At 42.4% G+C, this 13,050-nt stretch overlaps 1 long non-coding RNA gene across 1 annotated transcript; it reads left to right on the top strand.

Moving 5' to 3' along the window:
• The first annotated feature begins 6,812 nt into the window (after positions 1–6,812).
• LOC142029024 (uncharacterized) lies at positions 6,813–9,572 on the top strand. The gene is made up of 3 exons (XR_012649778.1): positions 6,813–7,473; positions 8,579–8,700; positions 8,862–9,572. It is a non-coding gene; the product is annotated as an uncharacterized LOC142029024 (long non-coding RNA).
• The last annotated feature ends 3,478 nt before the right edge of the window (positions 9,573–13,050 follow it).

The raw sequence follows: 13,050 nt of genomic DNA, 5'->3' as shown, positions 1-13,050 counted from the left end.
AGCAACCCAGCTGTGAAGGGTGGGTAGGGCCTTGGATGTGGTTAGTGGCACTATTTCACTGTGATTCCACCAGTTCCACATGCAACTGACCAAATCTTGTTTGTGAGAAACTTGTCAACTGCTGGAAGAAGAAAAAACAGATCAGTTATTTTAACAGAAGCATGCAGTATGACAGGAAAACATTGGTTCTTCTACAAAGAAAGGTAAGCCAGGAGCCACTGGAAGCATTCACTATAACAGGGAACATTAAATCATACCTTAAGGCACCGATAACACCTTTGCATTGTTGAGGAATGCTCATATTTACATTCCTGTAAGGGTTTTCTCCCATGTTACCCTGCTTTGATAGAAGTAATGTGAAATTACTGAGAACTGGTCCCATTTCTGGGTTGGGTTCCTGCCTTCCTAAAGGTCTGTGATGCCAAGGGTTAAAAGGCTGTCTCAGGATAAGAGTTAGAATCTCATTCCTCTCTATCTGCCCTAGAAGAATGCAAAAGGTGAACTGAAATAGATTAAATTTATATTTTATTTGTAGTTCACCTTTTAAAATAAAAAAAAAAATTTAAACACACTAATTTCTGTATTATTTCATACTAACAAAATAAAATACTGACACTTAAAACACAGCCACGGAAGGCTAAAAAAAAAAAAAATGTTTAGGTTCAACCTTGTCTAACAAGTGCAAAAATTACTTTGAATAAAACAAATTGGAGGAAACCCTCGAGCAAACCAAATAAAATATATCTCTTCAAAGCAGCACTGACTGTGGATCAAAGGGAAAGGCCATCAAAACTTCCCAAGCCACAATGTTTCTGCATGTCTGAAAAAGAATTAACTCAGAACAAATATGGAAATAATAGTCGGTCTCTGTTAAGCCAACAACAAAGAAATCTTTAATACCATAAAACGAAGTTATGTCAAATCTCCCATTTTTAAAGATACATGAAGCTCCTTTCACACAATGTTTTAAAATGTTATTTATAGTAACAAAAGCGAAGACTTAACATAAAAGTCAAAGGGATTATCATCAATGGTCTAGCTACACAGAAGTTACTCTTCTAATTTTTGTTTCATTTGCAGTCTTCCAATATGAAGTTGTAATGCAAAAATACTTCCATACCACTATGTAATCTGTTTCAACTACACTATCTTAGCAGACCAGATGAAGCAACAATCAGCTATTGGACAGACAGCCACATTAAACAGTAATGTGCAAGCTAACAATTCCAATGGGATTTTGTTGCTTTTCATGGTTTTTTTCAGCATCGTTTTCCTTAATTAATTAGTATAATTTTCTTTAAAGTTACAGGAGCAAGAGAACAACTCTTAATTAACAGTTGGATCCTGTCAGGAGACTAGTGCAAGAAATACAAGAATTAAGGTATGAATATTACTCACCAAACATGCACACATCACCTGAACCATGAGGACTCTCCATAGCAATGTAGGGCACATAGTCTTCAGTAACACAAGAAAACCTTTCTTTCAGAACGAAATTTGGAGAAGAGCAAAAATATCGGAAAGGAGATCCAACACACAAATAAACCAACAAGCACTACTGCTGTCATTCTTGGGATTTTCTTCTGCTTTATTGTCGACTAGTAGTAGAGACTTAACTGAACTGTGTTTCAAAGCACCACTTACAGGAAAGAGAAGGGGGTAATAATAAAAGCAAGCTATTCATAAAAAAATCCTTTTAAAATGTTACCATAAGCTATCACCCTCCACAAGCATATGTTCTGTCCTTCATACATATGCTACGCTCTGCATTCCTGAAGTGAGCAGCCTCCACTCATTTTGTTCAGGCCTCTTTCACCTTTCTGTATCGCAGATAACAAAGGATCGTGTCTAGCAGTCAAATGATAAAAGTTGGATCACTGCTACCTACTTAAAACTGTTAACAGTTCTTGTGTGGCAGAGTATCCTTGGACACGTTTTGTTCTCAGTATTTTTCATTTCAATATTTGTTATGCACTATCTTACGGCATGAAATTATTAAGAGGCAGGATTCACTATTTCAGGACTTTCAGCAACTGCTTGAGAGTTCTTGTGAGTTTAAGAACAGCTGAAACTGAATGAATACAAGTTATTTCAACTGAAAGGAATCACTGCAAATTGCTTAAACTACTCAAGTGTTTAACCTTTCTATTAAATTTTTATGAGTTCCATGTATGACCAGAAAACAACAATATGGTTTCATCAAATGAGGATCAACTGAAAGACAGAGAGGAAAGACAGGATGTTTCTCCTCCTTCCTTTAAAGATTTTCTTTTGTTCTCATTCTTTTAAGTGTTCTATCTTAGTCTATTTATCAGACACAAAAAGCAGGAAACTGGTATGGAGATAATGCTCAGGTCCTACATAAGCATTGCTGTAGTCTGCTGCAAAGTACAAAATGAGTTGACGAATCGGGTCTACATCAAAGATATGCCCTTTGGCAGGTTGTAAAGACAGGTTGCAATTTTGTCCGTAAAAACTCGTGTTCTACAAAATGGGTTCTGTAACATGAACTGTTAGTGGTATGCCACCATTCCACTGATCCTGCACATGCGTTCATTTCTCAGGAATGCTTGTAAGCTGGGCTATGCCTTGCCCTAAGATAAGCAGACTTGCGTGAGGAAAAAAGCAGTGTGTTGCAGACAGAAAGATTCAACTCTGCAGGAGACTTCTTCTATAAAATGCAAGTTCCAATACAGGACATGCCAGTGGCTCCTGTTTTACTGCCTGTATCACATACGTAGTATTTACAGCAAGAGCTGAATATAATGGGAGTCCTTTCCTGCTTATGTTTTCAAAATTAAGGGAACAGCTTGAAAAAACACTGCATTGCAGGAACTTAAGTTTTCAAAGACCCTTTAATTAAATACCAAAAACCAGTAAATGCAACACTGACTGTCAGTTTGGAGCCTCACCACTTAGACTTATACATTACAATGTATTTTAAGACTGCCATGTAATATATTTTTCTAAAGTACTTCTGCTTCTTTCATTGTGAATGTGGGAAATAGAGAGCTGTGTAATGATTTCAGGCTCGAGTCCAGTTTTTGTACTCCTCTTTATCCATAACTATTACATGGTGCATTATGAGTTTCAATATAGATTGAATATAGAGACATGACCATATCCATTTCTCTCATAATTACTGTGAGAGAAATAGTAACAGAGAGTGAATGAGGCAAAAGTGTAGCCACAGAAGGAAGATGATATTATGACTATGAAACAGAACTGCTATGGAGACGCTGTTGGTACCGTAACTGCCTCCTCCACAGATTTCCTGTACAGCTTTGAGTAAGGTACTTAAATCTTTCCATGCCTCAACTCTGCATGGGTAAAGCAGAGGTCAAAATACTTAACTTCATAGGCATGTTGTAAGTATAGAAACATTTGTGTTTGGGAAGCTACTGGGTGTTGCTAATAATAGCTATGTATGTACGATTCAAACGTAAAAGAAAAATATATTTTAGCACCGAGTCTGAAAGTTGTATAGAAAATTAAGTAAGAAAATAAAATGAAAACTCAGCAGCTCTAGTGAGTGAACTTAAAGTACTTGGGAAAGTAGCATGCAAGTACGTCATTTAAAGTCTAGATTGTAATATATGGACATGCACAACAGAGTCAAAAAACAGTGCCAGCAACATTAACCTCTGTCATTTCATACTTTTTAGCACTTCACTTTGAAAGCCCAATATTGTAATGTAAGGGCTTTTGTAGAAAATTTAACATGTAAATATGCATACATTTGCTGTATGTATTAATTCAACCTCTTGTTCCTAAAAATAATTCAGCAGCATACAATTTTACAACATATTGATCTAGGTAACTCATGAGTCGGTTTTTGTGAGTAGGTATCAATCACTTCATTGTTTACTTGTCGTTGGAAAGAAATTGATTTAATCAAACCTTGCAGTAATACATTATTGATGTATCCCAAGAAAACAAAATCATAATGAACCATCAGGGTCCTAACATAAAACACTGTAAGGAGTGGCAATTTCGGCTTCAATCTTTCATTGTGATTTGCAAACATATGTCACGAAACAAGTAAAGCCCAGTGCAAGACTGTAGTTAGTCTGAACAGCACTAGGCATCATTCACCTGATAGACTTGGGACAAGTTCTCCATAACTTGGAAACCCCAGGAGAGTAGACAAAAACCACGCTGTGGACCTTATGTATCTCCACTACTTATATACAGCAGTGTATTTTTACTCGATTTCAGCAAATCATGACCCTTCTGGGGGGAGCATGAGGTGATATGACATCATGAAAATAAGAGCGTCTTAGCCCTTCTCTTCAGCACTGGCTCAGCCTTTGTTCTCCAGAGGCTTTAAACTTTTCCATATATTGGACCACATGGGAATAGCAATTTTACTTGATACACAACAAAATTCCTTTATGCACATTTGTCAAACAAAATACAGCTTACAGTGGCAACAGCAGCAGCAACTTGAAAGAGTAAAGTTAGAATAGGATTTGATGTATTTTATAGACTTTTGAATACATGTTGCCAGTAGAAAGCATGGAGAAATAAGTAACTGTGGCAACACCCACTGCCAAAATTATTTTGGCAAAGGCGAGTGTTTTACTGCAGTTAAACTTTTGTTACAATTGTGAGTAATAAGAGAGGACAGTAGCAACACTGTATCAGAACATCTTCACTAAAGCCGCATTATTACAAAATGTTGTAGGATGTACAATGAGCCATATCAGAATTTAGCACTGACCAAGTGTATGAGAATACCTCGGTACAGCTTACAGAGACATCTATAGGTAGTGTCTGTCTAATACCTTATAATTATTTACATAGGAGAGAGAGGCTGAACTTCCTATGTAGGAATTCATACAAGGTGAAAACCTTTTTACAAAAAATGTGCTTCACAAATAATAGCAATAGGATATTAATACCCATTACGAAAAACAGATGCACTATTAACACAGACATGTTACTTAAGTAATTAAGTCTGTATCAGAGATGGATAAAAGATAAAGTTGGTGTAGATACAAAAAGCAATATAACCAGCAGCCTATCTTTCTAGCGTTGTCATCTTTCTACGCACTCAAATGAGGCTGAACCAGACCCAACTTTGCAGAAGAGACACATACAAACGTGTACAACCATACATGCTGTATTGTGCATAACTATTTGTTGTAAAATTCCTAGGATGGAGAGAACCCATACATACTCTGAAACTAAAAACAACATAAACGATGTGCTCTATTACACTTAGCAAACAATAATACGGAATCATGAAAACAGATACAGTACGATAAGGGAGACAGTTTCTTAATGAAGTGGGAATGGACTAGGTCTCCAGAGCCACGGAGCCTTTCCAGAAGTGGGTTTGATTGGATATTTCCCTGCTGAGTGGGGGAAGTGGAGAGGGTGAAGGGAAATCCCAGGACAGAGTTCTCTCTAACGTCCTCGCCCCTCACCCCAGTCCTCCTGTCCGCACTAAAGGGATGAAAAAGCAATTCCCGGATATTTCACTTTTCTCTAGAATTAAAAGGAGGGATTTTCTTGGGATATCTGATGCATGAACTTGCAGAGATAGAAACAATCCCTGGCTATTTAAACACACACATGCAAAAGAAGAAAAGAATAGCATTTCCTCACACATACACCGAGGAAGGGATGTAGCTATTTCTCCTCTCCAGGCGGGGACGGGAGGAGAGCAGAGGGCTGCCTGTACCGCCAGCTCGGGCTCACCCACGCTCGGAGCGGGCTGCCCCGGCACCGCCGGGGGGAGGCACCCCCTCACCGACAACACCCCCCCCCCCAACACACACACACACACACACGCACAGGGGCACGCCCGAGCTCCCCTCACGCTGGGGCAGCCCGGCCTCTCCCTTCACCCACTAACTCGCACACGCACAAGCTCCCTCTCACACACCCTCCCGCACAGGCGCTCCCTCACACACACACACTCCTTCACGCTCCCTCACACGCACGGTCTCTCCCCCCCCCGTCCCCCCTCTCACACACCGTCCCTCAGTCTCCCTCACACGCACACAGAGTCGTTCTCTCGCTCTCTCCCCCTCCCTCACACGCACGCTCGCCCCAACAGCCCCAACCGCCGGCAACAAAGCGGCGGGCAGCGCGCCGGGCTGGCGGCGGCGGGACGCGCGCGCGCGCGCACACACACACACACACACGCGTGCACACACAGACACGCGTGCACACACACACACACAATGCTGCCGCGGCACCTACCAGGCGGGCAGCCTCGGCCCAGGTGCGGTCCTTCTTCTTCCTCTTGTCTTTCATGTTTGCATCTCATTGAGGTGGTTCTGGGGGGGGCGGGGGGAGGGCGGACCGGGGGGGCGGGGGGGCCCGGAGGGGTTCCGCACGGACAATGATACGGTGACACCGAGCTCTGGAGCCCCCGGGGCGGGAGGGGCGGGGGAGGAGGAGGAGGAGGGGAGGAGGAGGAGGAGGAGGAGGAGGAGGGGAGGAGGAGGAGGAGAGGGGAGAGGGGGCCGGGCTGGCTCGGCTCCCCGCAGCGGCGGTAGCGGCGGCGGCACAGCTGACAGCTTGAGGGATGCTCCGCTACGCTCACAACAATGCACTGTGACGTCACGCGGGGGAATGGCGCCCGCACCAAACATCCCCGCGGCGGCGGCGGCCGCCCTCGCGAGGAGGCCGCCCGAGAGCGCTCCCGCCCCCAAGCCTCGCGAGAGCGGCCGCGGCGCCGCTCTCCCCCCCGGGCCGGGGGCGGTGGGGAGGGGGGCGCGGTGGTGGCGGGGGCGGGGGGTGGCCGGCGCGGCCGGACTACAGCTCCCTGGGTGCAGCGCGGCGCGGCGGGCGGGGCGTCTCCCCGGGGACGCGGCGCTGAGGGGGCTGCGGGGGCGGCGGCGGCCGGGCGGGTCGGCGGTTGGTGGCGGCAGCGGCGGGGTTGCGGTCGGGGTCCCTCCTCTCCCCCCCCCCCCCCCCCCCCCCGTCGCCCGCCGCCCGCCGCTCTCCCCGTTTCACGCCGAAAGCGCGTTCGGTACACCCAGCCGAAAATAGGGCCCGGCCCCTCCCCCGGCGTGCGACCTCCTCGCTGGCGCTTACTTACGGCTGGGGCAGCCCGCGGCCTGGGCGGCGGGCCGCCGTCGGGGGAGCCCCGCGTGCCCCTGTCGCGCCTGTCGCCGCGGCGGCTGCCGCCGGTGCCCTCCTCGCTTCGCTTCCACCCGCGCGCCGCAGTCTGGCAACCCAAGCCCCGGGCAGAGAGGTGCCAGCCCGGAGAGATCCCGCGGTAGCGTTTTAAGTCCTTTTCTTGTCGGAACAGGAAAGAACATCTTCTTGTTCCAGCGTAAACAAAGGAGTTGATGTGCTGCGCTCGTAAAACTGCTGCAGGATGTTTTCTTTTATTGGATGACCTAGGATTAAGATACCCGCGAAACGCGAAGCAAAGGACTTAGCACACCCTCCTGAGTTGCGGGATGTTGTGATGGGGGCTTTCTCCCCTGTTCCCTCCCCTCCCCCCAGATGGTAAAGTAGGCTTGGAGTGCTATTGAAATATATTTGGCATTTGTTGTTCAGGCTGAAACGAGTTAGAAATTGTTCAGGCTTTTGTGCATCTGTCTGTCCAGTCCCTGCTCCCTCCTTCGTCCCTGTCCCAGCAGCACCCCTGTTCCGCCTTGCTGCCTTCCCTCTGGTAACATTAAACCTTATTCTCCCACAAATGTACAGGGTTTTCTTTTTTTTTTTTCGGGGGGGGGGGTGGGTGGGTGGGGAATCACTCCCAGCTACTACAATGCTCAGGCTGTTTTATCTAGAAAGGGACCGGGGCAGCCCTGAAGGAAGCAGAAGTGGTGACCTGATAGCACTCCCAAAACACTATCAGATGCTGTACGGTGTTGCAGCTGCAGATGCATCCCACTCTTCCATCTCATCTTTATGTTCAAATTGGAAATGATACATGGAAGATAGTTCTTCACCATGATGCCATTCCAGATTTCATAATTCATTCCTACTTAAATGAAAATAAAAACATTAACGAAATGAAATTCTATTAAAACAGCTGCTTCTAAATTGAGGTTTGATTCCAGACTGTATAGTATTGATCAGACAATTTGAGTATGCCTCAGAAACGTTCTTGAGGAAAATGTTGTTGCAAATGGAATGTTTCAGCTTTTACAGGTTGTGTAAAAATTTTTACAATCATCCAGTTGTTGAGACGGCTACATATTCCTTTGTTATTTACTGAATTCCTTCTTTGTCACCTTAGTAACATTTAGAAAGGAAATGCTTGCTATTAGTATCACTTCTTTGTCTATGTTTTGTTTCTCTGACTTTGTTTTCTGCCTTTTCTGTCTCTGTCCTACTTTTTCTTCCATTAGCATTTCCTCACCTTTAGTAACTTTCTATTCCTACCATGTAGGCTTCGTTCATGTACCAAACACCGTGCTAAAAGTCTAAATCTGTAGTAATTAAGTACCTCATTAAAACTGCCTTTGAAATACCCTCATTGTTTTCAGTATTGAAACTACAACAAAACAAAAAAGCGTAGGCAGGTTTATCAGTCACCCCCATTATAAGTGGCTGTTTTAAGACTGAAAGAAATGTTCTGCATTAGTTCCACATCTGTTCATAGGTGGATGATGATGCAGTTGTTGATCCAGTTGCTTCAAGTACGTAACATGAACTGAACTTCCATTACTCAGGAGAGCTCTGGTGTTGCAGCATTGGTGTTGGACAGAGGAGGACATTTGTCAGGTAAAAGAAATTTAGGCAGCCTCTAAAGCTAATCTGACTGGATTTTTTCTGGTTGGTTTGGTTGGTTTCTACTGTTGCCTGTTGCAGTCAGGATCAGACTTTCATTTGGTATATATGTGGACACCTGGAATCTTAGCATTACATCCTTTTCTATTCAGCAGGTGAAGAAATGAAACGAGTGTTTGTGCTGTCATTTAATTCATTTGCATCATTCCTACAAAGTCCGGGTGCTCTTAAGTTCCTTCTGTGCAAATGACTGGAAAGCATATACTACAGTTAATGGCACTGACTTTGCTGCAGAAACAAAACCACTTACGCTGTTTGCTGTATTGGAGCAGAGAGCCAGTATGTATTCTCTATGCTTTCATGATGAAAAAAAAAAAAATGAATCTGTGCTGAAAAATAATTTTTTTTCCTGCAATAAATGTTGTATCTGAATCCAATAAAGATTGCCAGCATACACAGAAACCAAGTGACTCAACAGAACAGTACACTGCTGCTTTAAGGGAGTTAAAAATCGTGTAAGTCTAGAAGCACAGCAGAAAAAGGTCAAGTTCAGCTTATGGAAGAAAGCATTTCCTATTGATCATAGATAGTATTAACTGCATGAATTGGACCTGACACTACAAGAGATCCTAACCATTGCTTCTCTAACTGAATTTGCAATAGGAAAATTGAGAAATGGTGAACTGCACTCAAACTGCCCCCACTGGAACTATGGCTAAAAGCTCAGCATACGTAACATGTATATGTGTGTATATATATGTGTGTGTGTGTAAATATACTACTGCTCTCTCCATGTCACATTGTAAGCCAGATTGGATAACCTGTAAATACTGCCAAAAGATGTCATATTAAAAGACATGATGAATTTCTACCTAAGCAATGTTTACGTGACATTACAGTGCCAAGTGTTACTGTTTTGGCCACGGATGGAAGCAGTTATTTATTATGGATGCATTTGTGTCCAGTTACTTTTTCTTGCACCAGAAGAACGGTCATATGCTGCTAAAATAACACTGTACACTCGTTTCTGAGCTTCAGTACTCGGTGAATGCAATGCTATAGAGGTTTGACACTTGACGTTATCTAGTGAGCTACCTGAAGAACATTGTTCTTGTTTCCTGCATAGAAAAGTGACTTGATACGTACTGCTGAATTTTTTATTGTGTACAATAATATTCCTGTTAGGCAGAAATCTGTGAACTGCACTACATATGCAAGTGTGTATATATATATATATATATATATGCATTGCTTCAATACAATGAAACAAATTGCACTGCTGCAATGCAAATTCCAGTTTTAGCTCTTACAAAAGAAATAGTATCAACTATTACATGGAAATGCCATACATGTGCAGAAGGATTTATTCACAGCATGACAATTTAATCTAATGTGTCACTTTTACAATGGAAATTATTTTCTCTACAATTGAATGAGAGATGCTGAGTTACAAGATAATTAAAAAAATAGCCCACAATGATACTAATGGAGACGCTCCATTTTCTGAATTAGTTTTAGCACAGTGGTGACAAAAACCAAACCAGAATACTTGTTTTTGTGTGGATTTAGGGAAGCCAGACAAAGCCATTGTGACTGACAGTTAACCATTTACAGATACTGACGTCATATTCTACTCTTGATTTAAAGAATGCATATGGCCAAGGATCCAGACAGCTTGAGTTTCACAGCATTTATTACAGTTAATGGAACTTTTTTCTTTTAGTCATACACCATATGGACCTGAATCAACATCCAGAGCTTTTCAAATATGTTAATAATTCTTAACAACAAGCCCAGAATCTAGTATTATCTGGATGATGTTACTATGTTTGGAAAGACTCCTGAAGCTGATGAAAAAAAAGCCCTACAGGCTGTACTTCAACATGTCAATACAGGAGGGCTGAAGCTGAATTTTGCTAAATACTAAATCAGATGCACAGAGTAGTCTTTTCTTGAGCACGTCATCTCTCCATTGGGATTGGAAAAGGTCATAGAACACGTAGAAGAGCTCACCCTTCCCAGAAAAAAAAAAAAAAAATTACATCCATATTTTTCAGGTCTCAAGTCAGGGTGTACATTGTCTATTCCTAACTGTGCAATGCTTGCAGAACTATTAAGAACTGTAAATTGTAAAATCTAAAATATACCCAAGACATATCTCACCATAGCAAATTTTCAAACAATGAAAGCTTCGACTGTGAATAGCCAGGGTTTATACTGTTGGCTTTGGTGTTCACCACAATTGTCATTACTTTTGTCTCAGAACAGGAATGGCCCAATACTACAAATGTAGGGCTATTTCCTTTACTCCCTCCTAGCCCTCTGGCAGCCAGATAAACGCTCAGGTCTTTTTACGGCATTACAGCTGATCTAATGAACCTGATTGCAGCTAACCTGAGGTCCCCTTTGCCCTTCCAACAGATGAGCAGTGGTAGCCCCAGTGTGGAGACCTTACCAAGCAGTCACCTTCCAGTGAAACTACCTCCAGGCAGCACTTCCTTCGGCCATGCTGACCATCACTTTTTCATACTACGAATGTGGAGACATTTTTCCCCAAATCCCTGGTGACAATTTCTATGAGAAGAGCATTGTGTTTGAACCATGAACAATTTACAGGATACCATAAAAGTGTTGGAAAGAAAACATTTCTTTGTGCATATACTACAGAAGAGTAGGGAACCTGCGTCTGAGGCATTACACTCCAACTGCATACATATCACATGTTCTGGCAGTTCTGTTAATGACAGAAAGACTCAGAGGAGCAGGAACTGTCTGCAGATGGCTAGCAAGATTACTTTCATTTTTATGTGACACAGTTTAGTCAAATCAAAACCACAGCAGCTGATAGTTTATCTCATCTGCTCTTTTTTAGGTGCTTATCTAGTTGATTACATGGAAGTTGCTGCATGGATTATAAATAAGTTTGCTGCAATTACAGGAGAAAAAAATTAAAGCTGTTTGCTGGTAGTGTCTGATTTAACAGAAATTACATATCTTCCTGTCTAGAAGGTGATTCAGGAATTCCAAATGAATGGATGCTATTCTAATACCATGTTTCAGCCTACAGGATGAACTGCACCCACAAGATTGATATGTAATGAAATGTCACCTCAAGTTATATGGAACTTTAAGGAGTTGTGAAGGTGTCCCAGAGGAATTACAAGCAAAATTTATACATCATTCTCATGGTAAATCTCAAGTTGTCACAACAAACCAACAATCACAGGACAAGCACTGGTGACCAGAACTCAACATGAAGGACTGAAGCTTAATACTCAACTCACTTGGCAAAATTAAGACAAGTGACTCATGCAGTACCATTGCAGCCTACCCCTTATGTTTTTTTCTCCATGAATGACTGACATCACAGCCCCTTTGGGCAGTTACTGTAGCTATCTAGCTATCTTTCAGTGATAGACAACATCATAAAATGACCAAACAGAGCATTTACATTGTGTGACATCTGCTGCTATAATCATTTTCTTGTCTGTTTTCAGCCAAGAACGAAAGCTGTAAGAATTAGTACCATTTAAATTCTTACCATGTGTAATTTTTTCTGGGAATATATATAAAAGGTCATCATCAAGTTACCTTAAAGCTGATGAAGAACTAGAATGTTAAAGTGAATTTTGAAAGAGATTTCACAACTAACCTAGGAAAAAAAGCTTGGAAGACCTTCTCAATGGACTAATTACAAATTTAAGGACTAACATACCATGTAATCACGTAAATAATTTCCTAAACTAATGCCTGGAGAGCTACACACACTGAGTTAAATGTTGCTAGGTTGAGGATCTATAAACCTGCCATGGTAGCACAATCAGATACAAAACACACAGTCGAACAGCATCAAAATTGATAAAGATCATTGCGGTGCTACGGATCTGCAATTCAAATTTGGCTTTGTAAGTGCAAACCCCTGGAATCCTCTGAAAAGGGGAGTCAGAGTTTATGTTGTCTCCCAAGCTCGTTGGAGGAAAAGGACTACATGCATATATCTTTGGGATAAGTACACACCTGCTTGCACCTGCTTGCCAAGGGCAACTTAGAAATATTTTGAATCATTTGTGCATAATAGATTGCTTTCCCTTACCTTCTCTGCATTGCAAGACAAATGAACGAGATAGTCTGGTCAGCCTTCTGCTAGCTGCAGATAACTATCTGCACACATCAGAAACTTTTAGACAATAACAAAAAAATGGCATAGAGATAAAATGTTAGTTTATTAACACCACAGACTTCTGAAAAATACAGTCGATGCAGTATTGGTGATAAACGGCAGAGGGCATTTCTCAGATGCACTGATGCGAAAAAGCAAGTTCAGTCTGGGGAATCTCTTTGTGT

This window comes from Buteo buteo, chromosome 3, assembly GCF_964188355.1.
Source record: "Buteo buteo chromosome 3, bButBut1.hap1.1, whole genome shotgun sequence".
Taxonomy (NCBI): domain Eukaryota; kingdom Metazoa; phylum Chordata; class Aves; order Accipitriformes; family Accipitridae; genus Buteo; species Buteo buteo.
Note: the sequence above shows the minus strand (reverse complement) of the source record. Positions and strands in the feature narration are given on the sequence as shown.